Source organism: Aotus nancymaae, unplaced genomic scaffold (assembly GCF_030222135.1).
Source record: "Aotus nancymaae isolate 86718 unplaced genomic scaffold, 86718_ANA_hifiasm-v0.15.2.pri h1tg000002l, whole genome shotgun sequence".
Classification (NCBI taxonomy): domain Eukaryota; kingdom Metazoa; phylum Chordata; class Mammalia; order Primates; family Aotidae; genus Aotus; species Aotus nancymaae.
The window spans coordinates 1,884,279-1,899,864 of record NW_026988413.1 but is presented as its reverse complement, the minus strand read 5'-3'; the positions used below and the strand labels follow the sequence as shown (position 1 = coordinate 1,899,864).

The following is a 15,586-nucleotide window of genomic DNA, read 5'->3' as shown; positions in this document are numbered from 1 at the left end:
ACAGAATCTTGCTTTGTCACCCAGGCTGGAGGGCAGTGGCTTGATCTCAGCTCACTGAAACCTCTGCCTCCTGGGTTCAAGCGAGTCTCCTGCCTCAGCCTCCCAAGTAGCTGGGACTACAGGCACCCGCCACCATGCCCAGCTAATTTTTGTAAATTTTTTTTTTCTTGAGACAGAGTCTCGATCTGTCGCCCAGGCCAGAGTGCAGTGATGCGATCTCAGCTCACTGCAACCTCCACCTCCCAGGTTCAAGGGATTCTCCTGCCTCAGTCTCCTGAGTAGTGGGTGTCAGGCCTCCATGTGCAAGCCTGGATCCAGAAAGTCTAAAGTCCTGCCTGCCTGGGCTGATCATCCTCCCCACCCCACCGCCACCCTCCTCCCCCACCCCCACCTGTGGAGCCTCCCCTGGACATTAAGCTTCTAACCCACCCTGCCTCTTAACTGTTATTAGGTTAATGTGAATACTCCTCACCCCACCCTGCCATCTTAACTGTTCTTATAATAATGTGAATACTCCTCACCCCGCCCTGCCATCTTAACTACTCTTAAGCCTTACCCCACCCTCCATTGTGACTGAACTGATGGTAATGTATACTCCTTGCCCCCACCCCCACCATTGTAACTGATCTTACTCCAAAACACCCCTGCCCCCTCCTGATTTGCCCCAGCCTATAAACCAACTCCTATCCCACTACCCTTCGCTGTTGCCCTTTTCAGCCTCAGCCCACCTGCACCCAGGTGAATAAACAGCCATGTTGCTCACACAAAGTGTGTTTGAGGGTGTCTACTCATTCAAAGCCTACGTTTTAACACTGGGACTATAGGCGCATGCCACCACACCAGGCTAATTTTTTTGTATTTTTTTTTTTTAGTAGAGATGGGGTTTCACTATCTTGGCCAGGCTGGTCTCAAACCCCTGACCTTGTGATCCGCCCATCTCTCCCTCCCAAAGTGCTGGGATTACAGGCATGAGCCACCATGCCCAGCCTAATTTTTGTATTTTTAGTAAACTTTAACCATTTTGGCCAGGCTGGTTTCAAACTCCTGACCTCGAGATCCGCCCGCTGCGATCTCCCAAGGTGTTGGGATTACAGGCATGAGCCACCGCACCTGGCCTCAATCTTTTATTTATTTATTTATTTTTATTCATTTTTTTTTTTTTGAGATGAGGTTTCACCATATTGGCCAGGCTGGTCTTGAACTCCTGACCTCAGGTGATCCACCCACCTCAGCCTCCCAAAGTGCTGGGATTACACGTGTGAGCCACCACATATGGCCTCAATCTTTTTTCTTAACCTGAACATTTCCTTTCCTTTCAGACAAACTCAACCAATTGTTAACAAGAAAATGTTTAAATATATCAGGGCGGATCCCTTGAAGTCAGGAGTTAGAAACCAGCCTGGCCAACACAGTCGCAAATGGTGACAATATCACAGCAACACAGTAGTTGTGATCCCAGCTATGAGGGAGGCTGAGGCAGGAGAATCGCTTGAGCCCGGGAGGTGGAGATTGCAGTGAGCCAAGAAGCCAAGATAGCATCACTGCATTCCAACCTGGGCAACAGAGTGAGACTCTGTACCCAAAAAAAAAAAAAAAAAAAAAAAAATAGCTGGCTGCGGTGGCTCACGCCTATAATCCCAGCACTTTGGGAGGCCGAGGCAGGTGGATCACGAGGTCAAGAGATCGAGACCATCCTGGTCAACATGGTGAAACCCCGTCTCTACTAAAAATACAAAAAATTAGCTGGGCACGGTGGCGAGTGCCTGTAATCCCAGCTACTCGGGAGGCTGAGGCAGGAGAATTGCCTGAACCCAGGAGGCGGAGGTTGCGGTGAGCCGAGATCGCACCATTGCACTCCAGCCTGGGCAACAACAGCGAGACTCCGTCTCAAAAAAAACTCAATATAGAAAAAGGATTCAATGAACAACATCATTTTACCCTTGGCCCCCTCTTCTCTGTATTTTCTGCCCCAAACCCCAATGTATTAAATGTAATTGCAGAGTTTCTTTTTTTCTTTTTTTTTTTTTTGAGACGGAGTTTCGCTCTTGTCACCCAGGCTGGAGTGCAATGGCGTGATCTCGGCTCACCGCAACCTCCGCCTCCTGGGTTCAGGCAATTCTCCTGCCTCAGCCTCCCGAGTAGCTGGGATTACAGGTATGGGAAACTTCCTGTTTAGTGTGTTTGAATTATCAGGATTAAGGTAATATTTCTCCTTTTTAAGCTAATATTTCGATTTTTTTTGTCTTTTTTTTTTTCCTTTTTGTGGAGAATGGGATCTCACTAAATTACCCTGGCAGGTCTCGAACTGCTTGGCTCAAGCTATCCTCTGGCTTCTGCTCCCCTAAGAGCTGGGATTACAGGTGTGAGTCACCGCACCCGGCTTAAGCTAACATTTCTACAGTGAGCAGTGGGCAATTTATTTTGATGGCAGGAAACCTAACAAGTAAAGCACTTACATGTAGGATTCTTCAAAGGTAATCAAAGCTTAGATGTTTTCTGACAGTTTCCACTTACATGCTTTCCTCGGAGGGTTTGAGCACAGGGATTTCATTAGAGAAACATTAAATAAATATGTGTGTGAAATACCACAGTTCCCATACACTGCCCTGTTATTTCTGACACCAGTATAGTACCCATCAGTTGGTAGCCTTCTTCCTGTTTTACAGACAGGGAAACTGAGGCTTGTTGATGTGGGTAAAGTCACCGAGTCATCAGCCCTAAAGTTTTATTGGGCATCGGGGGATGCGGGCACCACACGGAACCATGCCTCTCGTCCCTGTGGTCACTCCTCAGCCTCCAGTCTGGCCCCAGTCAGCACTGGGCCTTCCTCCCTCCGCCCGGGAGCAGTGCAGCTCTGCAGCCTCTGCGGCCTCTGCGCTTGCTGGCCCAGGAAGCTCCTCACTCCACTTTGGCCTTGAACGTTTCAGCTGACCTCAACACCAGACGCTCCCTGCCAACCATCATCCCAAATCCATCTATCCATGTTCGCCTCCCTACCCTTCCCTCCCTCCCTCCCTCTCTCTCTCTTTCTCTCTTTCTTTCTTTCTGATGGAATTTCACTCTTGTTGCCCAGGCTGGGAGTGCAATGGCGTGATCTCAGCTCACTGCAACCTCCACCTCCTGGGTTCAAGCAGTTCTCCTGCCTCAGCCTCCCCAGTAGCTGGGATTACAGGCCCGTACCACCACACCCAGCTAATTTTGTATTTTTAGTAGAGACAGGGTTTCACCATGTTGGCCAGGCTGGTCTCGAACTCTTGACCTCATGATCCACCCACCTCAGCCTCCTAAAGTGGTGGGATTATAGGCGTGACCCACTGCACCCTGCCTCCATTCTCCTTCTTTCTTGAGGCTGGTCCCACTTCTGCCCGGCTGTCTCCGCCTCCCCAGTCTCCAGGCTGTGCTGAGGGAAGGGGTGTGAACCCCTCTTCAAGGTGAGCCCCGCCCGTGCGCCTCGCCCCTGGAACACTCCCTTTCTCTCCAGCCCTGCAGTTCCTGGCTCTTCCCAGCAGGCTCTCTGATTAGAAAAGTGTGTGAGCGTCTCTGAGGTAACGGCCAAACAGAAGCGAACAACAAAAGCAAACCAGATAAACCCACACCTTCCCCTGCCGTTCCCTCCCTGGCTGCCCGGCTTCCCCCGCCTGTTCTGACAGATCTCTCCAGCTGCGACTCGGGCTCCCCACAAAGCACTGAACAGCCGTCTCCTGCAGTCGTTACTCTTTCAGAGGTCACAACACTTTTTTTTTTTGAGACGGAGTCTTGCTCTGTCTCCTAGGCTGGAGTGCAACGATGTGATCTCTGCTCACTGCAACCTCCGTGGTTCAAGCAATTCTCCTGCCTCAGCCTCCTGAGTATCTGGGATTACAGGTATGCACCACCATGCCCAGCTAATTTTTGTATCTTTAGTAGAGACGGGGTTTCACCAGTTGGCCAGGATGGTCTTGATCTCCTGACCTCATGATCCACTCGCCTCGGCCTCCCAAAGTGGTGGGATTACAGGCGTGAGCCACCGCGCCCGTCCCTGAGGTTACCAAACTTTACTCATGAACCTTTCCCAGCTCTCACTCTCCAGTTTTTTTTTTTTTTGAGATGGAGTCTCATTCAGTTGCCCAGGCTGGAGTGCAGTGGCATAATCTTGGCTCACTGCAACCTGTCTCCCAGGTTGAAGCAATTCTCCTGCCTCAGCCTCCAGAGTAGCTGGAGTTACAGGTGTGTGTCACCACACCTGGCTAATTTTTGTATTTTTTTTTCTTTTTCTTTCTAAGACAGAGTCTCACTCTTGTCACCCAGACTGGAGTGCAATGGCATGATCTCGACTTATTGCAACCTCTACCTCCTGGGTTCAAGCAATTCTCCTGCCTCAGCCTCCCAAGTAGCTGGGATTACAGGCACCTGCCACCACACTTGGCTATGTTTTGTACTTTTAGTAGAGACGGGGTTTCACCATGTTGGCCAGGCTGGTCTCAAACTCCTGACCTCAGGTGATCCACCTGCCTTGGCCTCCCAAAGTGCTGGGATTACAGGTGGGAGCCACTGCACCCAGCCTAATTTTTGTATTTTTAGTAGAGATGGTGTTTCACCATATTGGTCAGGTCGGACTTGAACTCCTGACCTGGCGATATGTCTGCCTCAGCCTCCCAAAGTGCTGGGATTATAGGTGTGAGCCACCACACCCGGCTCCTTTTATTTTTATTTTATTATTATTATTTTTTTAGACTTATATTGACCTACAAGCTTCAATTATTTATTTATCTCATTTTATTTTTTGATACAGGGTTTCACTCTGTTGTCCAGGCTGGAGTGCAGTGGCTTGATCATGGCTCACTGCAGCCTCAATCTCCCCAAGCTCAAATGGTCCTCCTGCCTCAGCCTTCTAAGTAGCTGGGACTACAGTTTATTTTTTATAGAGATGGGGTATTACCATGTTGCCCAGGCTGGTCTCAAATTCCTGAGCTCAAGTGATCTGCCTTCCAAAGTGCAGGGATTACAGGCATGTGCCACCGAACCTGGTCCTCTCACTGCCTTTTTATTTTTTATTTTTGTTTTTAGTTTTTCTTTTTTTTTTTCTTGAGACGGAGTCTTGCTCCCTGGCCAGGCTGGAGTCCATGGCACGATACTAGCTCACTGCAATCTCCGCCTCCCGGGTTCAGGTGGTTCTCCTGCCTCAGCCTCCGGAGTAGCTGGGACCATAGGCGGACGCTACCAGGCCCAGCTAATTTTTGTATTTTTAGTACAGACAGGGTTTCACCATGTTGGCCAGGATAGTCTCCATCTCCTAACTTTGCCATCTGCCCGCCTCAGTCTCCCTAAGTGCTGGGACTAGAGGTGTGAGCCCCCACGCCCAGCCCCGACCTTTGCCTCTCAGAGTGCTGGGATTACAGGCATGAGCCCCCACACCCAGCCCCCACCTCTGCCTCTCAGAGTGCTGGGATTACAGGCATGGGCCCCCACGCCCAGACCCCACCTCTGCCTCTCAGAGTGCTGGGATTACAGGCATGGGCCCCCACGCCCAGACCCCACCTCTGCCTCTCAGAGTGCTGGGATTACAGGCATGGGCCACCGGGTCTGGCCTCTTGCTGCTTTTTTAAACTGTTGATGTTGACCCAGCCTTTTTGGAAGCTCCCTTTTTTTTTTTTGAGACAGAGTTTCGCTTTGTGGCTCAGGCTGGAGTGCAGTGCTGCGTGCGATCTCAGCTCACTGCAACCTCCATCTCCCTGGTTCAAGCAGTTCTCCTGCCTCAGCCTCCCCAGTAGCTGGGACTACAGGCATGCACCACCACGCCTGGCTAATTTTGTAGTTTTAGTAGAGATGGGGTTTCACCATGTTGGTCAGGCTGCTCTCGAACTCCTGATCTTATGATCAGCCCCCCTCGTTCTCCCAAAGTGTTGGGATTACAAGCGTGAGCGATAGTGCCTGGCCAGAAGTTTTTTTTTTTTGTAGAGATGGGGTCTTATGGTGTTACCCAGGCTGAGGAATTCCTAGGTCAAGGAATCCTCCTGCCTCAGCCTCCTGAAGTGCTGGGATTACAGGTGTGCACCACTGTAATCAGCCTGATACATATTTTAATAAAAAGAAATACATATATTCCTTTTTTGAAGGGGGAAGAAAAAGCTATTTGTGGCTAGCCTGCCACTTAAACAATGTAAAATTCATGTCTGTGCTGTCTGCATTTCAAGATTAGCTCACAACTGCTGTAGGGACTTATTAAATGTAAAACGTCCCATGACTACTGTCTGTCAACACTGAGATGGAAATAAACCTCCATCAACCTGCTAGCAGATAGGTTACACGTGACAGTGCCAGACTGTGCACGTATCTGAAGTGCCAGTCTCTGCTGAGACTACTTTACGTCTTATTGTGAGATGCCCATACTAACACAAAATATTGTGCTATTTCTTCCTTTTGACCATTTGTATAACCAGTAAAAAAAAAAAAGAGAATAGGCCGGGCGTGGTGGCTTACACCTGTAATCCAAGCACTTTGGAGGCCAAGGCGGGCGAATCACCTGAGGTCGGGAATTCAAGAACAGTCTGACCAACATCGGTGAAACCCCGTCTTTATAATAATAATAAAAAAAAGAAGGCCGGGCGCGGTGGCTCACGCCTGTAATCCCAGCACTTTGGGAGGCCGAGGCGGGTGGATCACGAGGTCAAGAGATCGAGACCATCCTGGTCAACATGGTGAAACCCCGTCTCTACTAAAAAAAAAAAAAAAATTAGCTGGGCATGGTGGCACGTGCCTGTAATCCCAGCTACTCGGGAGGCTGAGGCAGGAGAATTGCCTGAACCCAGGAGGCGGAGGTTGCGGTGAGCCGAGATCGCGCCATTGCACTCCAGCCTGGGTAACAAGAGCGAAACTCCGTCTCAAAAAAAATTAGAGCCATTAACCAAATGTTCCAGTTGTCTAAAATGGAGGAACTGTAGAGGGGAAATTTTCCCTCTAGTCTCTGAGGGTTTTGATAACTGAGTCTCTGAACTCAGCTGACAGTAGACAGACTGATAAGACAAAAAGTATACAAATGTACAGCGTATACTAGGGCGACCGAGAATCCAGCGAGAGCTGCAGCTCATGATTCTTCCCTTCGGAAGAATCGGTGGTGGCCTGTGGCAAAGTCTGTCTGGGTGTGGAGCTGAGGTCCCTTGGTGCTCTTGTCTGGTGATACCAGTTCTTTCTTCCCTGTGGATGAGATTTCCGGGAAGGGGGTCAAGGCAATTGAGTTCCGTTGGGATGATCTATCTTTATGTGGATAAGGGGAATTCAGAGAATGCCCCTCCCTGCCTTGGCAGGTCCCCGAGACTTCTGGGAAGGGGGTCAAGACAATTGAGTTCCCTTGGGATGATCTATCTCTATGTGGATAAGGGGAATTCAGAGAATGCCCCTCCCTGCCTTGGCAGGTCCCCACATGCCCTCGGATTGACGGCATACTAACGTGGTAATCAGTGTACTAGTTATTAATCAGTATCCTAACGTGGCATAATTCGGGGTGGCATTTCTTGAACTCTTTCATTACTAAGCAGCTCTTATTTTATTTATTTATTTATTTTGGGACGGAGTTACGCTCTTGTTACCCGGGCTGGAGTGCAATGGTGCGATCTCGGCTCACGGCAACCTCCGCCTCCTGGGTTCAGGCAATTCTCCTGCCACAGCCTCCTGAGTAGCTGGGATTACAGGCACGCGCCACCATGCCCAGCTAATTTTTTTTTTTTTTTTAGTAGAGACGGGGTTTCACCATGTTGACCATGATGGTCTCGATCTCTTGACCTCGTGATCCACCCGCCTCGGCCTCCCAAAGTGTTGGGATTACAGGCGTGAGCCACCGCGCCCGGCCTCCTAACCAGCTATTATAAACTAAAAGTGGCCGGGCGCGGTGGCTCACGCCTGTAATCCCAACACTTTGGGAGGCCGAGGCGGGTGGATCACGAGGTCAAGAGATCGAGACCATCCTGGTCAACATGGTGAAACCCCGTCTCTACTAATACAAAAAATTAGCTGGGCATGGTGGCGCGTGCCTGTAATCCCAGCTACTCAGGAGGCTGAGGCAAGAGAATTGCCTGAACCCAGGAGGCGGAGGTTGCGGTGAGCCGAGATCGCGCCATTGCACTCCAGCCTGGGTAACAAGAGCGAAACTCCGTCTCAAAAAAAAAAAAAAAAAAAAACTAAAAGTGATTCAACTGTTAAAGGACCTTTTACTTGAATATCCCCCAGACTTTAAATGACAAGAATTCATCACCGTTATCACCGTTGTTAGTTGAGAAGGTGGCCGAGCAGGTCCCTGGAATTCAGTGTCAGCACATCAGAGGATCAGGAAAGGCGTGACAAAAAGGGATTTTTATGTCTTAAAGGAAAGTACAAGGTGGGCGGGGACTAAGCAGTAGCATCTGGCTCAACGCTGGAGAGGAGGACAGTGGGAGATCTGGGCCAGGCTCCAAGTGCTTGTTTGCCTCCTTCGGCTGTGGGTCTGCTGGACCCGTTCGCTACTGGAAATGAGTCTGTCTGACCGCACGGGGTCGTCTCCACGCGTGCTGTGTTGATCTCCAGGGTTAGAACCAGAACCCATGAGGACGCGGAAAGACTAGAGGGCCTGGGGCTGACCTACAGTCCAGCGATCAAAATGCTCTGCGTTTCCAGGAAACTACTGTCACGATTTAATCTAAAAAACCTCATCTGTATTTTTGGCCAGTTTCCTTCCGTCATCATTACTTGGCGGTCTCCACGCGCTCCCGTTCGCCGGGACACTCACGGTGACTGGGCTTCCTTAAATTGGGGAGCGGGGACTGGCGTCGCTTGTCTTCCCTGGCCTCTGCTTGGTTTCTTTTTCCTCCTCAAGCATCTGCCTTCCAAAGTGCGGGGATTATAGGCATGCGCCACCTCGCCTGGCGCTCTCACTGCCTTTTTATTTTTTTAGTTTTGAGACAGTTTTACTTTTTTTTTTTTTTTAAAGAGACGAGGTTTCACCATGTTGGCCAGGCTGGTCTCAAACTCCTGGCCTCAAGTGATCCGCCCGCCTCGGCCTCCCAAAGTGCTGGGATTACAGGCGTGAGCCACCGCGCCCGGCCTGACAGTTTTGTTCTTGTCGCCCAGGCAGGAGTGTAATAGCGCGATACTGGCTCACAGCAACCTCAGCCTCCCGGGTTCAAGCGATTCTCCTGCTTCAGCCTCCCGAGCAGCTGCGATTACAGGTGTGCGCCACCAAGTCCCGGCTAATCTTTGTATTTTTAGTAGAGACGGGGGTTTCATTATGTTGGCCAGGCTAGTCTCGAACTCTCGACCTTAGGTGATCTGCCAGCCTCGGCCTTTCAAAGTGCTGTGATTTCAGGCCTGAGCCACCGCGCCTGCCTCTTGCTGCCATTTTTAAACCGGTGATGTTGACCCAGACTTTTCGGAAACTCTTTTTTTTTTTTCTTTTGAGACAGAATCTCGCTCTGTCGCCCAGGCTGGAGTTCAGCGGCGCGGTCTCGGCTTTTCTCCGCCGGCGCCCCAGCTTTCGTCCCGCTGTGGGGAGAGGCCACGCAGCTCCAGGGGAGGGCCGCGGGGCGAGAGGCGGGGCCAAGAGGACGGTGAAGGGCGCGACGAGTTCGCGGTTTCCAGAACGGATTCCTTCTCGCCCAGAACGATCAATCCCTTTTGGAATCTTCTCGGCCTCCCTGGAGTAGGCCGCCCAGCGGCTACGGCGCCCTCGGGACGTCTGGATTCTCGGGTACCGTAGACCCGGTCCCGAGCTCCGCCCCTCACCCCCAGCTTCCTGGCCTCCAAGTGCCGGCGGAAGGGCCTAGAACCTTCGCGAAGGTGGGGCGGGTGCCCCGCCGCCGGGCCCGCGGTATGGGCAGTGGGAACTGCGCACGCGCGGCGTCAGGACCGGGCGGAAGTTGACGTCGCTGTGCCGCCGCCGCGTGACGCATTTCCTGTTTGTTGTTGGAGAAAGGAGAGAAAGGAAAGCGCGAGGAGCCGCCGCCACCAGCGCAGTAGTGCTGGACCCGTGAAGAGATTCGGGCCGTCACCCCCACCTCCCCTGCCTCCCACCACCGCCCGCCCTCGTCCTCGGTGAGAGTCTACTCCGAGGGTCAGGGAAGGTCGGCCGAGGGCCCCGCGCGCGGCCAGCAGACGGCAGACCTGACCCGGCGCCTGCCTACAGCGTGCGGGGGGTGACTGGGGTCGTCGGCCGGACAAGGGCTAGGCGGGGCGGGGGCCGTGGCCCGGGTCGCGGGGCGAAGGGTGCGTGGGGTCCTCTGGGGCTGGGGTCGGGGCTGGGCTCCGGTGCCGCCCGGCCGCGTCCTCCCCGCCCGGCGTCCTTGCGGGAGCGCGGCCCGGCCTCCGCGGCGGCGGTTGGGGGTGGGGCCTGGGCCTGGGCCTGGGAGCGGCCGTCTGGGGCCCGCGGGCCGGGGGCGGGCACCGTGGGAGGCGTGGAGCGCTTGTTAAAACTCAGCCTCCCGCACTTGAGTCTGAAACCAGAAACGCGAGTGGCTGGCGGAGCAGGAATGCGTGGCCGCGCCGCCAGGTTCGGAGGGAGACGAGGAAGCAGGTGGTGGACCCCAGAGCGCTGTTTCTGGAACTCGCGAAGGATCGTTAGAAGTTTGTGGATGAGCAGGCGGTGTTTCTTACTCAGAACGCGCTCTGCTCTGCGTTAAAAGCAGCTGTACCGTGGTTGATGCAACTGAAGTTCATACAGCAAGTTTACACTAAAACTTGCCCAACTAAGGAAGGAGGGCAGTGATACGCGAGGTGTAAACTGCAAACCATGTATTGGCTCGAAAAAGGTTTTGGCTCCAGCGCATTTTTTAAAGGATAGATTTGCTACTCAGATGTAAACTTCGTTACTAACTGCCTTACATAAACGAGGCAGGAAACAGCCGGAGTAGAAGGAGCCTGTGAGCCCGGAGGCTTTAGCCTGTTTGGGAAGAGTAGGCTGAGCTGCGCTCTTTGTAGTTTTCATCGTTTTTATTTTTTTTTGAGACGGAGTTTTGCTCTTTTTGTCCAGGCTGGAGTGCTGTGGATCTCGACTCACTGCAACCTTTGCCTCCCAGATTCAAGCAATTCTCCCGCCTCAGCCTCTCGAGTAGCTGGGATTACAGGCATGCCCTACCTCGCGCAAGCTATTTTTTTCTTTTTAGTAGAGACAGAGGTTCTCCGTGTTGGTCAGACTGGTCTCGAACTCCCAGCCTCAGGTGGTCCACCCGCCTCAGCCTCCCAAAGTGCTGGGATTACAGGCATGAGCCACCTCGCCTAGCTGAACGTTTTTATTAATATGAGTTGGGAATTTTAAAGTTAGGGTTTATGACTACAATTTTTTTTGTTGTTGTTGTTAAGACGGGGTTTCACCATGTTGGTCAGGCTGGTTTTGAACTCCTGACCACAGGTGATCCGTCCGCCTTGGCCTCCAAAGTGCTTGGATAACAGGCGTGAGCTACCACTCCCGGCCTATGACTACAATTTAAATCTAATTACTGATTTAGTAGAAAAGTTAGACTGACCCAAAAAAAAAAGCTTGGTTGCTCTGCTGCTTCATGTTTAACTGCACTTTTCCAAATAATTTTGCATATCGGAACGAATCATGGCTTCCGAAAGGAATTACACGCATCCACCTTATTCCTCCTCCAGTCCACCCTCCCACGTCCCCTCCCAGTTTACTCCAGACTTACTTTTTTTTTTCCTTTCAGATGGGTTCTGCTCTGTTGCCCATGCTGGAATAAAGTAGTGTGATCTCTGCTCACTGCAACCTCCACCTCCCGGGTTGAAGCGATTCTCCTGCATAAGCCTCCCGAGTAGCTGGGATTACGGGTGCCCGCCACCATGCCCGACTAATTTTTGTATTTTTAGAAGAGACGGGGTTTCACCATGTTGGCCAGGCTGGTCTCGAACTCCTGGTCTCAAGTGATCTGCCTGCCTCAGCCTCCCAAAGTGCTGGGATTGCATGTGTGAGCCACCGCGTCCCGCCGACTCCAGACTTCATTGTTTCCACTCTTGAGAGCCTTAAGCTTCCTTGGAGTTGGTGCTTTCACATTTCTTTCTGCCTTTTGTGATAAAAGGATGAGTACTTTTTATGCACAGTTTAATGAGCTGTGCGTTTTTATGGATTATGTCGAATGTGAAATTTGGGAATTAAGTTGCCTTCAATTGCTACGTATGGAGACTTGACAGGAAGTGGGAGAATAAAAGGTTGAGAAGCTTTTGAAAAATGCCCAACTAGGCTTAGTCTGTGCTGTGGAAGATGAGAAAGTTGGGAATTTCAGAGGGCAAAGCTTCTAAAGTATTTGAAGGTCGGGCACGGAGGTTCACGCCTGTAATCCCAGCACTTTGGGAGGCCGAGGCGGGCAGATAACCTGAGGTCTGGAGTTTGAGATCAGCCTGACCAACATGGGGAAACCCCATCTCTACCCAAAATACAAATAATTAGCCGGGCATGGTGGCGTATACCTGAAATCCCAGCTTCACGGGAGGCTGTGCGCTTGAACCTGGGCGGTGGAGGTTGCCGTCAGCTGAGATCGTGCCATTGCGCTCCAGCCTGGGCAACAAGAGCAAAACTCCGTCTCAAAAAAGGAAAACAAACCAAAAAAATTGAGATGAGTTCAGAACCCTCTTCAAAATATCAGTGTTTAAAAATTTATTCTGGATATGAAAGTGTTAGGTTTGGGAAGTCATTCTGGCTGTAGGGCAGTTTTCTTGGAACACCGGGGAGTATTGTTGAATATTGTAAAGACTAAGATACGGTTATGGTATTACAGTGTGATGCCTGTAACTTGAGTGGCATACGTTAGCTTTTGTTTTTCAGCAAGCCCATAGTCCCTTGTATTAACTCTGTTTTGGACAGTTTCAAATGACAGTGGTACCCATCAGCCCCATCAGTTTTCAAGGAAGCTAACGCAAATCCAGGTTTGGGGTTTGGGTGGAATGGTCTGTTTGCACTTTTTTTATTTTCGAGATGGAGTTTCACTCTTGCTGCCCAGGCTGGAGTACAGTGGCGCCATCTTGGCTCACTGCACCCTCCCCCTCCTGGGCTCACGGTATTCTCCCACCTCAGCCTCCGGAGTAGCTGGGATTTACAGGCACCCGCCATCACACCCGGCTAATTTCTGTATATGTAGTAGAGATGGGGTTTTACCATGTTAGCCAGGCTGGTATCAAACTCCTGACCTAAGGTGATGCACCCCCTTGGCCTCCCGAAGTGCTGGGATTACAGGCGTGAGCCCCTGCTTCCAGCTGTCATTTATTTTTTATTTTTTTATTGTTTTTGTTTGTCATTTTAAAGATGATTTAACAAGAGGGCACTTTAAAACTTGGGCAGGTATTTTTAGTCATCCTGAACATGTCGCTGTGGACTGTAACCCGCGTGAGCGCACAGACAACACCTTACTGTGGTCAGCAGTAAAGGTCAGCTTCTATATTGGCTATTGCTTAGGCTTATCTGTTGATGAGGAATGAGAGAATATAATCAGTCTTTGTGAGTTGACGTTTTGACAGGATTTTTACTTCCTAATATTTATTTGCATCCAGGTTAGACACTGGATTAACAGGATTTTTTAAAAACATTTTTAGAACTTCTATTTTCTGGGAAATTATTCTGTTCAAAATCGCATTTGTTTAAGTTTGTCCAGGACACCACCTTGTGGTGAGAGGCGAGTCACTGCAGGCTTATTAGTGAGTGAGAAGAGCGGCAGGATTTGGCAAATGCTGTAGTTCCTTGATGAATAGAACTTGAGAATATCACACTTAAAAAAAGAGGTTAATGAGACTAAAAGCAAAGTTGGTGAAAACAAGAATATGTTAGAAACGATGATGTAGGAATAGAAAAATGACACCCACCTGGAGAAAGTGATTTCCTGGATAAGTCAACTAGGAAAAATGTGATGCTTTTCTTGTATTGATATTAATGAGGTGTTTTGTCAAACAAAATCCTTTATGTTTTTGTATGGACATAAATCACTTGATCTGTTTCACGTTCCTGGAGACGTCCTAGTTGAGAAGTAAGTTTTACTTATTTTTTTGAAATGGAGTCCTTGCTCTGTTGCTCAGGCTGAAGTGCAGTGGTTCGGTCTTGGCTCATTGCAAATTCCACCTCCCAGGTTCAAGCCAGTCTCCTGCCTCAGGCTCCCAAATAGCTGAGATTACAGGCGTGAGCCACCGTGCCTGGCCCTTTTTTTTTTTTTTTTTTTTTTTCTTTTTGTACAGATGGAGTCTTCCTGTGCGCTCAGGTTGGTCTCGAACCCCTGGCCTGCCAAAGTGCTAGAATTACAAGTGCGAGCGAGGTGCCTGGCCAGATTTTAGGATTCTTAAGCTCTGTTGCAAAATCACTTGTCTTTGGAAGGGTAATTTACTAACACAGCGTATGATTTTGCCCCCTTTGATATTTTTCTCCCTTTTGCCACCAAAGGCATTAAAAGAGTGTGTTTTATATTTGTGTTGTGCATATACACGTGTGTGCTCTAGTTGATATGCTTGTGAACTGTACCAATAAATCCTTATTCCTCTTTGCCACCTTGAGATGGCATATTCCGCTTGGTTGGGCTTTGAATCTGAGGTTATTTGTGCTTATAGGAATGTCCAAAAGATGCAGAGTGACGTCCTCAGGTGATCCACCCACTTCGGTCTCCCGAAGCCCTGGGATTACAGGTGTGAGCCACCCAGCCTGGCCCTATTTTATTATTATTAATTATTTTTATAATATAATTTTTTGAGTTAGGGTTTTACTCTGTCACCCAGACTAGGTGATCTTAGCTCACCCCATCCTCTGCCTCCTAGGCTCAAGCGATTCTCCTGCCTTATCCTCCTGGGTAGCTGGGATTACAGGTGTGCTCCACGACCACCCAGCTAATTTTTTTTTTTATTTTGGGGTTTTGCTCTTCTTGCCCAGGCTGGAGTGCAATGGTGCGATCTTGGCTCACTGCAGCCTCCGCCTCCTGGATTCAAGCAATTCTCCTGCCTCAGTCTCCCGAATAGCTGGGATTACAGGCATGCCACCATGTCCGGCTAATTGTGCAGTTTTTACTAGAGACGGGGTTTCACCATGTTGGCCAGGCTGGTCTTGAACTCCTGAACTCAAATGATCCACCCACCTCGACTTCGCAAAGTGCTGGGATTACAGATATGAGCCATGGAGCCCAGCCAATTCCTATGATTTTTTAATGAAAGGGAGTTAGTTAAGCCTGAAAGTATCTAGTAGGTGATGACTGCCAGTTGAAGAAATGGTTTTTGATCTTGAGTAATGAGGAAATAACTTCTCGTGTTTGTTTCAGAAATATTTTAGGACATACTAAAGAATGAAATAAGTGAGTGATGTGTGATAAGGAATGAGAATTCACTGCTGTGGGTTTTAATTTTTATTTTTCCTACCTGACTATGTTTTTTGTTTTTGTTTTTTTGGTGTTTGAAACTGAGTCTCTGTCACCTAGGCTGGAGTGCAGTGGTGTAATTGATTTTGGCTCACTGCAACCTCTGCCTCCCAGGCTAAAGCAATTCTTGTGCCTCAGCCTTCTGAGTAGCTGGAATTACAGACATGCACCATCACGCCCAGCTGATTTTTTTTTTTGAGACAGAGTCTCCCTCTGTTTCTCTGCAAGAGTGCAGTCATACTATCTTGGCTCAGTGCAACCTCCGC

The 15,586-nt window shown here is 50.0% G+C and overlaps 1 protein-coding gene across 3 annotated transcripts in view; it reads left to right on the top strand.

Annotated features, from left to right (window-relative positions):
- Positions 1 to 3,721: 3,721 nt before the first annotated feature.
- Positions 3,722 to 15,586, top strand: part of DNAJB6 (DnaJ heat shock protein family (Hsp40) member B6) — a 73,042-nt gene continuing 61,177 nt past the window's right edge. For 2 of the 3 annotated variants that reach the window (XM_021666253.2, XM_021666252.2), the window contains exon 1: positions 9,890 to 10,038. The gene's annotated coding sequence lies outside the window, so the exon portion shown is untranslated. Of the gene's footprint in view, positions 3,865 to 9,889; positions 10,039 to 15,586 lie in introns of those variants that run through there. The other variant, XM_064367321.1, reaches the window with a different exon arrangement.